General features: G+C 59.3%; 1 protein-coding gene across 1 annotated transcript in view; it reads right to left on the bottom strand.

Annotated features, from left to right (window-relative positions):
* Positions 1–14,603, bottom strand: part of JPH3 (junctophilin 3) — a 71,905-nt gene that overhangs the window by 28,910 nt on the left and 28,392 nt on the right. The gene's annotated exons all lie outside the window — the stretch shown is intronic.

Raw genomic sequence — 14,603 nt, 5'->3', positions numbered from 1 at the left:
AGGCAAGTTTGGGAGGCAAGTTCACAGTCAGGGCACCCCGACAGGTCAACTCTTGGGATTGCTGGCAATCCTGGAGAGACCCTCTGCCCAGGATTTATTGTCATGGGCGACACCCCAGCCTCAGTGGCCCACACTCAGGACGAGTTTGCCAAAAGGTTGGCCAGGCAATAGAAGGGATGCTGAGCGTGGTGATGGCCCGGGAACAAGCCCCGAGATCCCCAGTGCACGCGGGGCAGGTGTGCCTCCGTCCCACCTCATTTAACCCAGAGCCTCCCAGGAGGCCGGGCCGAACAGGAGCGTGGACCGGGGACAGGTGCCCGCGCTGCACGCAGGTGTCGGGACACTGGCCGGAGCTGTGCTCTCTGCGCTGTTAAATATTCTGACTGTCACCCCAAGAATGGTTATGCCTGTTTAGGGGAAATAGGAAACACAGATCTAAACAGAAACAGAAAATGACTCCTGTTCTCCAGACAGGGAAACCGACTGGGTGAGGCGAGGCAGCACGGCCAAGGTGGCGCGCGGCCCTGAGGCCCCCGTCCCCGCCACACACGGAACAGAGAGACCTTCAAGGAGAAACAGCAGGGCTACAACAAGGCTGGAGACTCCGGGCCACAGCCCTTTCTATCCCCCAAACCCCAGCCCTCGGACCCTGGAGGCAAACTGGTGGCACACAGCCCGCATCCAACACGGAGATAGGACCCGCAGGGCTGCGCCCTCTGGGTGCTTGGCAACCAAGAGCAGCTCGTCTGCAGCAACAGTTTTCCTGGAGCTCAAAGAGGGCAGGGATTTATCTCTAGTCCCTGTCGGGAGGTGCCAGGTGACCAGTGCACGTATGTGGTCGCCCTCCAGCTGGGCGGTCACCCTTCCACAAGGAGAGGGTGAGCGGTGGCCGGAACGCAAGGAACAGTATTTGTACATGGTGAGAGGACTGCAGCCCAGCGGGAGAGTCCCTCCAGCTCCTGAGTTAGAGTTTAGCAAATTTACTCTGAGTTCCCACTGCCCTGAGGATCCCGAGGTGGAAAGACAACCCCTGAGGGCTTCCTGGGGGCAGGGGCACGCTGAGCAGGCACAGGCATCCTCCCGGCCCATCCCAGCTGCCCCAGGAGTGGGTCTATCACCACGCCCGATGGAGATGGGGAGCTTCATATGAGGTCAGACCCCCACGGCTGGCCTGACTCTGCAGCCCCCAACACTCACTACTCAGGAAGACTCCCCCAGCCCCTCCTCGCTCCTGTTCCCACTGGGCACTGAGGAGGAAGCTGTCACAACCTCAGGGAACTCACAGTTCCAACAAACAGACAAAAACTCCTGCACCGCCAGATAGATGCCAACACAGAAGGGAAGGGAGCTTGCTTTGGGATCACAGAAAAGGAGCAGCTGACCCCCTCTCAGAGTCGGAGATGAGTTCTGAGAGGTGCGTCTGAACCGGGTCTTGAGGGATGCACAGGAGTTGGCTGGGATGAGCTGAAGGACGGGCACTCGAAGCAGAGGGAACAGCGTGTGCAGAGGAAGGCTGCCCAGAGGGTGGGTGGGGGGATGGCAGTGCAGGACTGCGGCCGGGGTGGCAGGACACAGGGCCAGGATACAAGGAGGGCCATCGTCTGCTGGGGATCTGGTCTTGGTCCTGTGGCTTGGAAGCACAGGGACAGGGAGGGCAGACTGCTCATCTCACAGCTGCTGATGCACCAGGCTGTCCACTGCGGAGACGACCAGACAGGAGGCACCAAGGACGGGCAGCTGTGCGCTCTCCCAGAGGAAGGCACTGCGGAGCAGGGGGACCTGCGCCCCAATGCTGATGTCCCCTCTCTGCACTGGGCAGACCTTCCATGGAGCCGGTCAGTCCCCATGCAGGTGAGACCAGCCACCACACTGGGTACCCCACGCCTAGACTGCTGGCTGGTGCTTCTGGACCTCCATGGGCATCCGGAGGCCTGCCCGAGCTTACAGAAATGCCACGGTGGAGTTGGACCTGACTGCCAGATCTCTAACCCCCACGCTTCCCTTAATCCCAAGTGCCACCAGCCTGCCCAGCCCCTGCGAGAAGGGCAGGCCCCGCAAACGTCACTTCAAAGCCTCATCAGGGGCTGGTGCCTGCGGTCACAGCCTCAGGGTCCCCGGGGAGGGGGTGCCAACTCAAAGGGGGCTCGTGGCTGCAGGCCTGACCCCTCCCTGAGGGCCTTGTGGGCCCCCACCTGCACTCTGTGCAGAGGACAGGACAGCCAGGCCCGGGACCCTGCTGCAGGGACTGCATCCCGCTCAGCACCGCCCGCTCTGAGCTGTCAGCCCCGCAGGTCTCAGCGCCTGGAGGGGCGCTCAGCTCTACCCCAGTCTCTGGGGGTCACAGGGAGGTGAGGGGCTTGGGGAAGTTGTAGGTACCAAGCCCCAGGGCCAAAATCCAAGCATCTAAATGTTCATAAATCGGGGCTTTTGGTCTTTTCTCTGCAAAGACAGGATCTTACTCGGCACACAGTTGTAAAGCCTGTGGTCTTTCCTTCAGCCTCACATCAAGAACGCCCCAGAGGAGCCTTGGGCCGGGGAGGGCGCCTCTAGCCAGTCTCTGTGTCGGATAGAGATGTTCAGAAAGGGTCTGCGCGTGAAGAGTGACTCTGGAAACACAGAAGCAGCACGAAGCACCCCTTCCACGCGCGCACACACGTCACACGCACAGGAAAACAGACCCTGGACAGATGCGGCCCGACTTTCTAACAGTGGACCCTTGGGTGGTGGGGCCTGGAGGCTGCATTTTTATCTGACTCTTTAATTTAGTGATAAAAGAAAGTAGAAGCACTGGGGGCAGCTAAGGGAAGATGAGGACAGGGCCGGAGGGGGTGGGGAGTCTTGTTCCAGCGTCTGGGACTGCACAGTCCCACCTCCCTCCCACCCACCAGCTGCCCCGCACTCAGGGTGGGCAATGCCAGGGCAGCCACCCGGTTTGCCCACACGTAGGGCTGGCTTGGCCTCACTCCCATCCCACCAGCACAGGGATGTGGAGAGACCAGGGGCCTGGCTGGCCTGAGGGAACAGCCAGCAGCCTGGGCAGGGCTGGGCCTGTCCTGGGAGCCAGGAGCCCCAGCGTGTGCTGTGACCGGAGGGCTGTCAGCTAGGCCATCAATGTATTGGTCAGCCTGGGCCAACTGCTGTAACAAACAGGCCCAAAGGAAAACGGTAATGGCTCAGATGCACCAGACGCTTATTTCTCATTCACGTCAAGCCCAAACCAGGCGTTCCTGAAACGGTGACCCGGCCACGGCCACAACGGACCTCACCCAGAGGCAGGACAGCCTTTACCTGCCTGTGTCTTCAGAGCTACTCAGAGCACCTGGGACGTGATCTTACAGAAACAAGCAAGCAAGCAAGCAAGCAAGCAAGCAAGCAATCTGATGACGCCTCTGGGGCTAACCACCCATCTCAGGACAGAGGAACCTATTAAGCCCGCCCCCAGAGGCACTCAGCAAAGCCCGGGGTGGGAAATGCCACAGGACAGACGACCAGGCTGGCTTCTCTCAAACAAACTGCAAAGAAAGAGGCAGCAAGGGAACCTGTAGCTTAAGAAACCTGAGACATAGCCAGTTACAAGGTTATTTCAACTACAATGTCACTGCAGTTGAAGTAACAATAATACAATAATAATTATTATATAAGAATACAATAGTAATATAATATATATTATATGTTATATACAATATAATGTATAATAACTAATACAATATGATAATGCAACATTATTAATATAATATTAATACAAATTAATAGTAACACAGTATAGTTATGTAAGTAATAATGCCACAATAATATTCAAGTTGTATTAAAACTACAGTATTGTTTCAGTCCTGATGTAAATAAGTTAATTAACGCATGAGGCAGACAGCAGAATGAGAACCCTGGCTGCATTTTTAATAATATGAGGTATTAGATACTGGTGTTATTTATTTATTTTGTAGGTGGGATGATATGGAGGGTATGGGGTTTTAAGCACATTTTCTAAATAGAAGAAATATGACTCCTGGAATTTGCTTCAAAAGTACCCTTGAGGGGAGGGGAGGCTGAGTTCAGGTCAACCCCGGCTCCCAGGGCCACACTGGGTCTGGCGACCGGGGTGACGGTCCCAGAGCGGAGGGCCACTCGCCTCTGCTCCCTGACTCCCACCCGGCCGCAGCCACCCTGCACAGCCACGCTGGAGAGCACCAGCAGGGCGGGGAGGGGAGCAGCCTCGTTTCGCTTGTTTCCTCATTTCCCCAGGAAAATGCCTCCTCAGGGCAGTTTTCCAAACAGAGGGCAGTGACGGGTGCGCCCAAGTCAACAGGGAGCAGCTGCCAGGTGGCCCGGGTCCCCGTGAAGGGGTGCCAGCTGCCTCACAGCTGGGGGGATGACGCGCGGTAAGGAGGCCCCGTCCAGGCCTGGGTGCGGGCAGCTCCCCGCCTTAAACCTGGACCTCAACTTAAACTGCATCCACAAAGACCCTACTTCCAGACAAGGTCACATCTGAGGTTCTGGGGGGACGTGAATTCAGGGGGGCACTGTTCACCCCGCTGCAAGCCCCCGTGACGGGTCCTGGGCTGCACTCTCCGCATACGTGTCCCCTCACCAGCCCCGGGGGGGTGTCCCTATCCACGTGCGCTGGGGGAGACGCTGAGACCTGAGGTGCAGAGCGGGGCCTCTAGCACCTAAACTACCCTCCCCCTACCCAGGAGCCCAGGGCAGGGGGCAGGGCTCAAGGGACAGGGTGGGGGCGCCAGAGAGGCAACAGCAAGATGGAGAGTGACGGACCCTCCTGAGTCCCTGACATTCGTGTGAGTTCACGGGAGCTTGGCGGCACCTGAGGTTCAGGGAGGGGTCAGGGTTTCAAGCAGCCTCGCTGTCTCTTCCCTGAGGGACCCATGCCAGGGAGGGCTCTGCAGTAACTCCTCTAGAAGGCGAGCTCACCAGGGCCTTGGGGCAGGAGGGACCAGGTCTCCCTGGTGACAAGCATATTAGTCAAGTCTGTCCCCAGGGCGGCCCCACTGTCCCCCCGCCCCCCAGGACAGCACTGGGGGCCAAGGGCTGGGGTTAGGGGGGTTAGTGGAGAGCTGCCCCACTACCCTGTTCCCAAAGGGGTCCCTCCCTCGGTGCCAGCCAAACCCAGCCCAGAACTCTCCCGAGCACCATCCTCACGAGGTCCGCCCTGGAGCCCTGGGCAGCTCAGCCTCCCGGGGCGACTGCCTCCAGCTGACACATGCATCCCACAGGGCAGAGGACACAAATGTTTATTAAACACCCAAGTTGCCAACGGTTCTGAGGAGACGTGCAGATGGCCAACACGCACAGGAAAAGATGCCCCAAGTCACCAGGCATCAGGGAAACGCCAACCAAAACCACAAGGAGACCTGCTCTTCACCACTGCGCAGCTCGTGTCAGAGACACACAGCAACGCGTGTCGGCCAGGATGCTAAGAAACCAGACCCTTGTACAAGGGGGCCGACTGCGGGAGACAGTGGCTGTTTCTCAGCAATTCCTCTACGAGGTGTCTACCCAAGAGAACTGAAAACATACACCCACTCAAAAATCTGTACAGGAGAGTTCACAGCAGTGCTATTTGTAATAAACAAAAAGTAGAAACCAGCCTAGTGTCCATCAACTCGTGACTAGACAGACGAAATGTAGTCTAGCCACACGATGGAATATTGCTCGGCCGTGAAAAGGGATGATGCCCCGACACAGGCTACAGCAGAGATGAACCTGGACAACACAGTACTGAGTCAGAGACCCAGACACAGGAGACCACGTTTCGTGTGATTCCACTTATGTCAAGTGTCCAGAAGAGGCAACGCCACAGACAGGATGTGCACTCGTGGCTGCCAGGGGCTGGGGGAGGCCGCTGATGGGTACAGGGTTTTGTCTGGGGTGGTGGGGATATTCTGGAAGTAGACAGTGGTGATGGGTGCACAACTCTAAATACACTAGAAACCACTAAACTGTGCACTTTAAAAGCATGATGTTTATGGTCTCGATAAAAAGTAAAGCGGCTGAGACACCATCCACTCCGATGGGAGGAAACGGGTCAGCACGGCTCCCTTCTGGAGCCTGGACAGCGTTTGCTTCCCGGCGTCCCCCGTTGGAGACCACCCCTCCCCAACCCCGTGCCCCAGGGAGCTGTCAAGGTGTCTGTACTTGGACCAACCCCCTCACATTTGAGGGGTCACATCACGTGACCCAGCCTGGTGAATCAGGGAATTCCACCCATCATGGGCAGTGAGTGGGCAGGTGACTCCAGCAGAGCCAATCCGAGCCTTTCCAGATGGTCACTATTCGGGAGCTGGGCAAAACCAGCCCCTGCTTCCCACCAGGATCAAGAACTAACAGGATTCTGGGAATGCAGACCTGGTGGTCTTTCCCACCATGTGCAGGGAACCTGCTGGAGGATGAAATTAACACACAGAGGGAAGCACAACCGCCAGATAGAGCTCTGATGTTAGCTGAACCCCTGGATCCAGCTGTGCCTGAAGTCAGCTCAGAGAATGAGAGCCAATACAGCCCTTTTTTGCCTAAGCTAATCTGAATTATGATTCCATTGCTTGCAACAGGGTCCTGGTTAATACAGCCAAGTCACACTTTACACGGACTTCAGTTTCGCCAAAAAGCTTGAGTGGTCAAAACGACTCTTCCAAATCCCCACAGTGTAGTTAAACACGTAGGGGCTCTATTATGCAAAATACATAGGTCTTCAAACTACATCCCGAGAGGTGCTGACGTGTGAGGTGTCCCCACTCCCCACCTCGTTCTGTTCCTCCCTGCCTGTGTCTCCCTCCTGCCTCACTGCTGGTAGGACTGGAGCTGTAACTTGAGTGCTCACATGGTGTGACTTCTCTGTGCACCAGGCAGACTGGGAGAGGATGAGCCCTGCCTGGCAGAGCCCATTAATGGGTCTCAGGAGAGGCAAAGGGAGGCCAGGGGCAGAATCTGGGGTGGCAGGTAGTTTCTCACGGAGAACAGTCATGGTCAGAGAAAGCTGAAGCTAAAGAAAGCCATGTCCCCGTGCGCTCGAGGCACAACCCACGAGCACACAGAACCCGAGAACGAAAGACACTTTGTGGGTGGAGAGGAGAGCAGTAAGTTCTGCTCCAAGCCGTCTGAAGGGCAGGCCTGACTCCGGAGGCAGGAGCTGAATTCCCAGGAGTTGAAGCAGCAGGAGAAAGGCACTCATGACCCGGGAGCAGCCAGCCACGGGGCAGCTGTGCAGAGTGCAGTGGGCTGGACGGTGACCCCCAAGTCCACACCCACTGGGAACCTCAAAGTGTGACCTTATTTGGAATAGGGTCTTTGCTGGTGTAACTGAGATCAGGTCGCACTGGATGAGGGCGGCCCTACGTCCAGTGACATGTCCGTAGAGGAAGAAAGGACACAGACCACAGAGGCAGGGACTGGAGACTTGCAACCACCAGCCAGGGATGCCTGGAGCCCCCAGAAGCTGGAGAGGCAGGAAGGGCCCTCCCCTGGAGCTTCCAGAGGGAGTGTGGTCCTGCCCACACCCTGACTTTGGACTTCTGGCCCCAGGACCGTGGGAGAACACGTCCGTGGTCACCCAGTCTGTCGTGCTTCGACATGGCCACCCCCGGACACTTACACATGAAGGGCCAGGAGCATTCCTCAAAAGGACCGATGGTCCAGCACTGGCTGGAGCCTGCGGGGTGTGCAGACAAGCACAGTGACCCCCACCGAAGGCTGTACCGGTCAGCCACGCCAACAACAACGCTGTACTGCCAAAAAGGAGGTGCCTCAAAATAGTCATTTGTTCTTGCTCGGGCATCTTCCCAAGGGCCTCAGACCCCCAGGGATGGGGGCTCCCAAGGCTGTCATGGCGCTGGCAGAGGTACAAGAAGGATGCGCAAACACGCAAAGCCTCCCAGGGCCCAAGCCGGGACTGCCACACCACTCCCGCCCGGCCCCACTGACCGAACAGCGCCCACAGCTGAGCCTCGGGGGAAGGGGCCATGAAGTAAGGTGGCCGAGGGCGTGGGGTGGCAGAGTCAGGGGATGAGGAGCAAACATGCCACATGCCACCTGCCACACATGCCTGCCGGTCCCAGGCTGACGGAATCGACCTTCGAGGAGACCACTCTTCTCAGGTCTGGCCAGGGCGTACGGGGCCATCCCTGCACCTAGTAAGCTGTTTTCACTCAAGTGGGGAAACTGAGGCTCGGGGGCTGCCAAGGAGTCCAGGGCAGGGGAGCCCTCCCTACGCCTCCCCCGGCCTGCTCTAGCACGCCAGGGGCAAGACCGCCGGGGGCCCGGCTTTCCCGACGCGTCACTCTTCACATTGACGCCCTTGCACTCGCTCCCCTCGATCCACTTCACGGGGCCGAAGTCGAAGGTGAGGAATTTGCGCACCTTGCCTAAGGACACAGCGCCACGCCAGCAGAATCACTATTTCTCTCAAAGCTGGAAAAGAAACAGGCTCCAGCTCCAGCAGGATGGTTTGTGCTCAGATTTAGAGGAAACATTCCTGCAGTCACCGGCCTAGGGACAGGTCGCCAAGACCACTTTGGCGTCCTGTTCTCCAGGGCTTTGTAGAAGGCAGCGGCTTCTCTTGTGAGGGGATGAGTTCAAGGGGAGGCCGGTTGACGGCCAAGAACCCCCGGGGCCAGGGCCCTCCTGGACGCAGCCGGCACAGAGCCCGTGCCACACACGGTGCCTCCCTGCGGCCGGCGGGAACGCCGCCCAGGGGTGAGTCAGAGGCCGCGCGCCCTGCCTGACCCGTGGCACAGAGCAGGCGGGCGCTGAGCCTAACCCCACCTGGCGGCCGATCCCCGACCCCACGCACGAGGCCCGGGGGTGACAGAGGCGAGGGCAGGCGCTCGCACCTCAGGCCGACACCTGCCAGGCCCCGGGACACACCTTAGAGACGCCAGACACAGGCCCCAGAACGCTCCAGGTGCGGGGGCGGAGCCCGAGCCTGTGCGCATGCAAGGCCCCAGAGGCAGCAGCCTCCCCCTGCAGGGAGCCCTCAGGCTGGTCCCGGACCTGGTCACTCTCAGGATCTGGCTCCCCGCCCCGCAGTCTCTCCTGCTCCTTTTACCTTTTTTAAATGTCAGGAGGCCAGAGCCAGGACAGATGGCTGTCGCCCACCAGAAGGCCTCTCCTGGCGTGTGGCCGGCTCTCCCCCGGTGGCAGGAAGCTGCATGTACCCTGCACAGAGAGCCCAACGCCGCAGGCCTGGAAGCATGCTGCAGGGCAGGCGGCTGGGGGTGAGGAGGGGATGGGCATGCCCACTCTAGAAGGGGGACACCGGGTAACATACCCCAGCCCCTGCCAGATCCGGGAGCATGTGGGTTTCCCACGGAGCTGGAGCACTTCACCACATACTCAGTGGCTTAAAACCACACACGCTTACTGTCTCATGGTGCTGGAGGGCAGAAGCCCAAATAAATCTTCTCATGGGGCTGAAATTGAGGTGTCATGGGGCTGGTTCCTTCTGGAGGCTCCAGGGGAGAAGCTGTTTCCTGCCTTTTCCAGTGTCTGGAGGTGCCCACATCCCTTGGCTCGCGGCCACATCCCTCCTACCTCTGCTTGCATCACCGCGTCTGCTTCTGACCTCCTGCCCTCCTCTAATGAGGACCCTGTGGTGACACTGGGCCCCCCACCCAGATAACCCTGCACCATCCTCTCATCTCAGGATCCCCAACTTCATCAAATCTGCAAAGTCCCTTTCGCCGTGGAAGGTCACATACCCACAGGTGTCAGGGATTACGATGCGGACGTCTTCGGGGGCTGTTATCAACCTGCCGCAGGGAGAAACCCTTTGGGGACAAAGCAGTCACTCAAGGCCACCCCACCGCCTCCTCATGCAGCCCTCCCTCCCAGCCAGGGCAGACGGTGCAGCCTTTTGCCAGGCAATGTGGCAGCCGCTACCACAAACTAAATGCACGCGTGCCTCGGCCACGTCTCCCCTAGGAGGTGGTGGTGAGAAAGACCTGCGTCAGCAGCACGGCGGGGTGGTGTGGGGGTGGACAGGGACCGTCTTTGCAGCCTTGATCATAAGACCGAAAGACAGAACGTATCCAAAACATTAACAGAGTAAGGGCGGGACCAACACAGCGCATCCACGTTGTGGAATGTCATGCAGCTGCCAAGGAAACACATCCTGACACGGAAAGAGGTCCTTGAGGTAAGTGAGGGGGAGAGAAAACAAGCCTCAGAGCAAGTGGACAGGTGACGCCATTCCTTTCACAGGGAACCACGAAGGCGTGACACACGTACCTGCACGTGTGTTGAAAAAACCAGTTCCTCTAAGGAGATGGACAGCTCGTGGTGGGACGAGGTTGCTTTCCACTGGTCTGCCTTATTGCTCTAATATTTCTACAAGGATTTATTACTTGGACTTTTTAACAAGGACTGATACACTTTTATTTAAAAGCAATAATACCCCCCTCCCCACAATGTCATGTCCTTAAATACTTTCTTTCCCTTAAGATGGAAAGATGCCCCAGGCAGAGAGCCCCAGGCCATTTCCCAGCAGATATTCACCCTCCCCGCCTGGACCCACGCGGGGCTCACACACTGTGCACCTGCACCCGCAGCTCTGGGAACGGCCGGTGGAGAGCCATAACTCACAGGAGTGGAGAAGCCACGTGGAAAGTTCCAGGCAGACAGGCAGGTGGCCCCAGGGCTCCGCTGTCCAGATACTAGCTCAGGACCAGGATAGAAAAAGCCACCTGGGATTTGGAGCCCCTCCCTGAGCAGGCCTCACCTGCAGTTTCACACCGAGCCCCTCCTGTCCCAGGGGCAGGGCTGTTCTTACCACTTCAAGGAAGCCAGCCAGCACCCCCATGCTCACAACTAGGGACCAAGAATCTGGTCCAGGTCCAAAGGAGCTGAGAGCAGGGGCAGGGCAGCAGACAGCACCCTAGACGTGAGTTCTAGCCCCACTCGGGCCACTGCCTGGCTCTGAGACTGGCCACTGCCCTTGGGGCACAGGGGCCTGGCTCTCTGCCCACAGAGCCCACCTTCCCGCCGTGCCAGCAGGGAGGACCCCATCCTTCAGAGGGCCTGCTTGCCTGGTGTGAGAACTCTGAGCACAGCCATCAATTAACCGTGTCTATCGTGGGTGCAGGAGGGAGGAACGGCTGTCCACGTGCCAAGAATTTGTCATCTTCTACCTAAACGTCTGGTCAAGGTCCCTCCCAGCTCCACCGGCCCGCGATTCTGCTCACTCAGCAAAGCATCACAAGACGGGGACATCAGCTGACGGTCAGCGCACGGGCCAGTGGCCACAGCCCCACTGACTGCCATGACGACCCAGCCGGACTCCATGCACAGAAGCAGGTGCCCCATCTGCCCCAATTCCTGCCCGCACACCCGGCCCAGCCAGGGCTGGCCCAGCCAGGGCTGCCCCCCGGGGTGCGCAGAGATCCCCGAAAAGTACACTACCCTGCCTGCACCTCCTCACTCACCCTCGGCAAGGCAGTCACTCCCAGGAAGCAGAGCTGGCTCCAGGCTGCGGGTTTAGCGCCAGAGGAGCCAGGCCAAGAGGTAGGGGAGGTGACGTGAGCATCTGTTCCCACTACCCAGCCCCTCCCCATCTGGAAGGGCAAGTTCAAGAGCACACCTGGCCCCGCAGGGCCTGTGGCTGGGGGCAGGGAGTCCCCACCATCCTGGCGCTGTGCTGGCATCGCACAGACACAACGCAGGACCCCAGGGGGAGCCTACCTCCCCTCCTCCCGCCCCCATGGAGCAGGTGACCCACCGAGGCCACACGGCAAGCCTGGATCAGGACAGGACCAGGTCTGTGGGAGGTCAGCCTGGCCCCGAGACAGAGCCCATGGCTCCCTCCCCCATGAGCTTGGCCCAAAGACGCTGCCTGGACTCCAGAAGGTCCACCTGCACCCTTGAGAATCCATGGGCTCCAAGGAGCAAGAGGAAACCCGCAGTCCTCTCGGAAGGACAACAGAGCTGCGACAACCCCTGCTCCTGTGAGCCTGGCCCAAGGTCCACTGCCCCACCGTGGCCACAGCTCCTGGTCCCAGAACCAAAGGAAGTGGCCGGGGCCCCTGACCACAAAAGAAGACGGGGCCTAAATTAGTCATCCGTTCACTCAAAACACAGCTACTGCGCAGACACAGCGCCAGGATCCAACCAAGAGCGAGACCCCTGCCAAGGCCCCGCCCGGCAGAGACTATGCTCCAACAGCGCGACTTAAACTCCCCTCCGCTCAGCTCGCTTGACAGCCTTGCAAAGCCCTTCACATCTCTTCACAGCCAGGTTCACCTGAGATAAGTCACGGAGGAGGAAAGAGAGGTCCCAGCAGAAGGACCGCCACGATCCCTGCGTGACTCTCGGGGTCTGCAGATCAGAGGAGTCCTGGGTCTCACACAGACCCGCACCCTTCCGCCGTGCCCTCGGCAGACCGCCAGTGGATCTCAGCACTCCTCCTGCAACACGTAGCCGCCTTCGCACGTGTGAACCCTCAGCCCAGGGTGCTCCTGACACGTCCCAGGGCCACCCGGGAGGAGGGGGTGTGAGGAGGGGAGGGACGGGGCAGACGGACCGCCGTCAGCCCTGTCCCATCCCCGCCTGGCTTCCACCAGCACCTCCTGGTCTCTGCCTGGCTCACACTCCTGGAGCCGTGACAGTCTGCGCGACAGAGGGCTCTGCTGCTGAACATTCAAGCATGACAACCTCCGGGCCTGGTGCTCCCTGTGCCTCTCACTTCTAGCTTGGTCTACCCCGAAGTGGAGGTAACAGGACCCCCCTTCCACAGAACCCGAGCTCCATGCCCCCGGGAAAGCCCGTGTACCTGCCCTCACAGCAGCTGCCCTCCAGGGAAGGCCCGGGCGCCGTGACCAGGACATGCCAAACCACCTCTCGCTGACTCACCCGGCTGGGGCCTGAGGACACAGCTCCCTGCCACCTGGCCGCATCCGGATCTTGGCTGTGACAGTGACCGGAGCCCGCCCGGGGCCAGCCGCTCCACAGCCCCACGCAGCTGCCGCGGCCGCTTTCACGCTCCCGTGGCGGGTGGTCCCTGGGGCTCCCCGGGCGAGGGCCAGCCCTCATCTGCTGGTGTCGCTCTCCAGGACCACTGCCTCTGCTCCTCCTCTTTGCTCTAAGCCCATTGAGAAAACGCAGGACGTGCAGCTCCTGCTGCAGCCTGGAACATGCCCCACTCTCATCCCTCTCAGCGAGACTGTCCCTTCCCGCCTCCCAGGGCACCAGCACATTGCAAGGCTGGGATCACACCATGGATGTGCGGACACACCTCCCTCCCCGCAAGGTCAGAGGCGGGAGGGGAGGGGCCAGCTGGGCTCAGGGGACATCTGGGAGGGTGACAATGGCACACACCAGGCCTCCCACGAGCTGAGTGCACTGCATGTCGCTCCGTCCCATCCTTCCACAGGGAACCCAGCCCAGAGAGGGTGAGCACCCTCCCCAGGCTGCTCAGCAATGACAGGCCCAGGCTGGATGCAGGTCTGCTGTCCCGGCGAGCTGGCACCTGACACAGAGCCAACGTCACTGAAGTCCCCAGGCCTTTGTGGCAGGCAGGCAGGTGCCATTACCTCTATCTCACAGGTGAGAGACTGGAAGCCCCTGCCCCAAATGGAGCCGGCTCTGAGCTCTGCCCACACCACCACCTCCACTGACTCCTTCCTGAAAACCAGTACCCCCAGTTTCTGTGGGACGTGTCAGAAAACTGGCCTGTGTCTCATGTCCTGAGGCCCAAGAAGGCCCCCTGATTGGACGCTAAAATAAAGTCAATTTGGGGGAAGACTAAATCTTTGTGCTTCTGCCCCACGAGGCCTCAAATCTTTGACGACACGGACCCCTGGCCCTGTACACCGCCTCGTGTCCACTGAGGTCAACAAGACAACCAAACACAAAAGGAAGACAAACTGATGAACTGCCGGAAGGAAGGAAACACGCCAAACGCCAACCAGAGTCTCTGGATGACACGTGAGCCCCACCCCGAGGCTGCCCTGCCGTCCATGTTCCGTGTTCCATTCATAACGGAAAAAGAAACTACAGAACCTAATTTGATCTCAACACACCAGCTGAGCAGTCATAAATGCCACTCCTATTTATTTTGGGGCCTGAGCACTTCCGGGGGAGCAGGAAGAGGAAGAGAGCAGTGCTGGGCCCTGACGTCCAGGCAGTGATTCTGTCTTGCTTTTAGCTTCTTGCAATGGGTTTTATTTCCCTCTGAGACCTCAGACGTGAGCGGCAGAGAGTCTGCCAACAAGCCACAGCCACTCTTTTTGTTCTTTCATTGTGGGTCAAAGGTCATTGAAAACCAGAATCAAGCGGGCTCAAGTCTTAGTGACCAGGCTGGGGAGGCCTGAGCCGTATCCGGCTGGGAGTCTCCCTGGGGTAATGCCAAGCCTGCCCCAGCCGGGAACACAGAATCATCCAGAACGACGCAGTGTCTGCCCTGCCAGGCGCCTCCTGCCCGGGCAGCCTGAGCATCTGAAGCAGCCTCAGACCCCCGTCCCAGGCCCCGCAACTCTCGGGGCAGATGCAAGGGCCCTGCCCTGACCCGGGAAAGGGGACAGATGGTGGGAAGCTCTGGGTGAACTCAAGTCAGGAGCTGCTCCTTTAGAGCCCAGGGGTGTGGCTGCTGGGGGCCCTGGCTTTCA

Source organism: Camelus ferus, chromosome 21, assembly GCF_009834535.1.
Source record: "Camelus ferus isolate YT-003-E chromosome 21, BCGSAC_Cfer_1.0, whole genome shotgun sequence".
Lineage (NCBI taxonomy): Eukaryota > Metazoa > Chordata > Mammalia > Artiodactyla > Camelidae > Camelus > Camelus ferus.
Note: the sequence above shows the minus strand (reverse complement) of the source record. Positions and strands in the feature narration are given on the sequence as shown.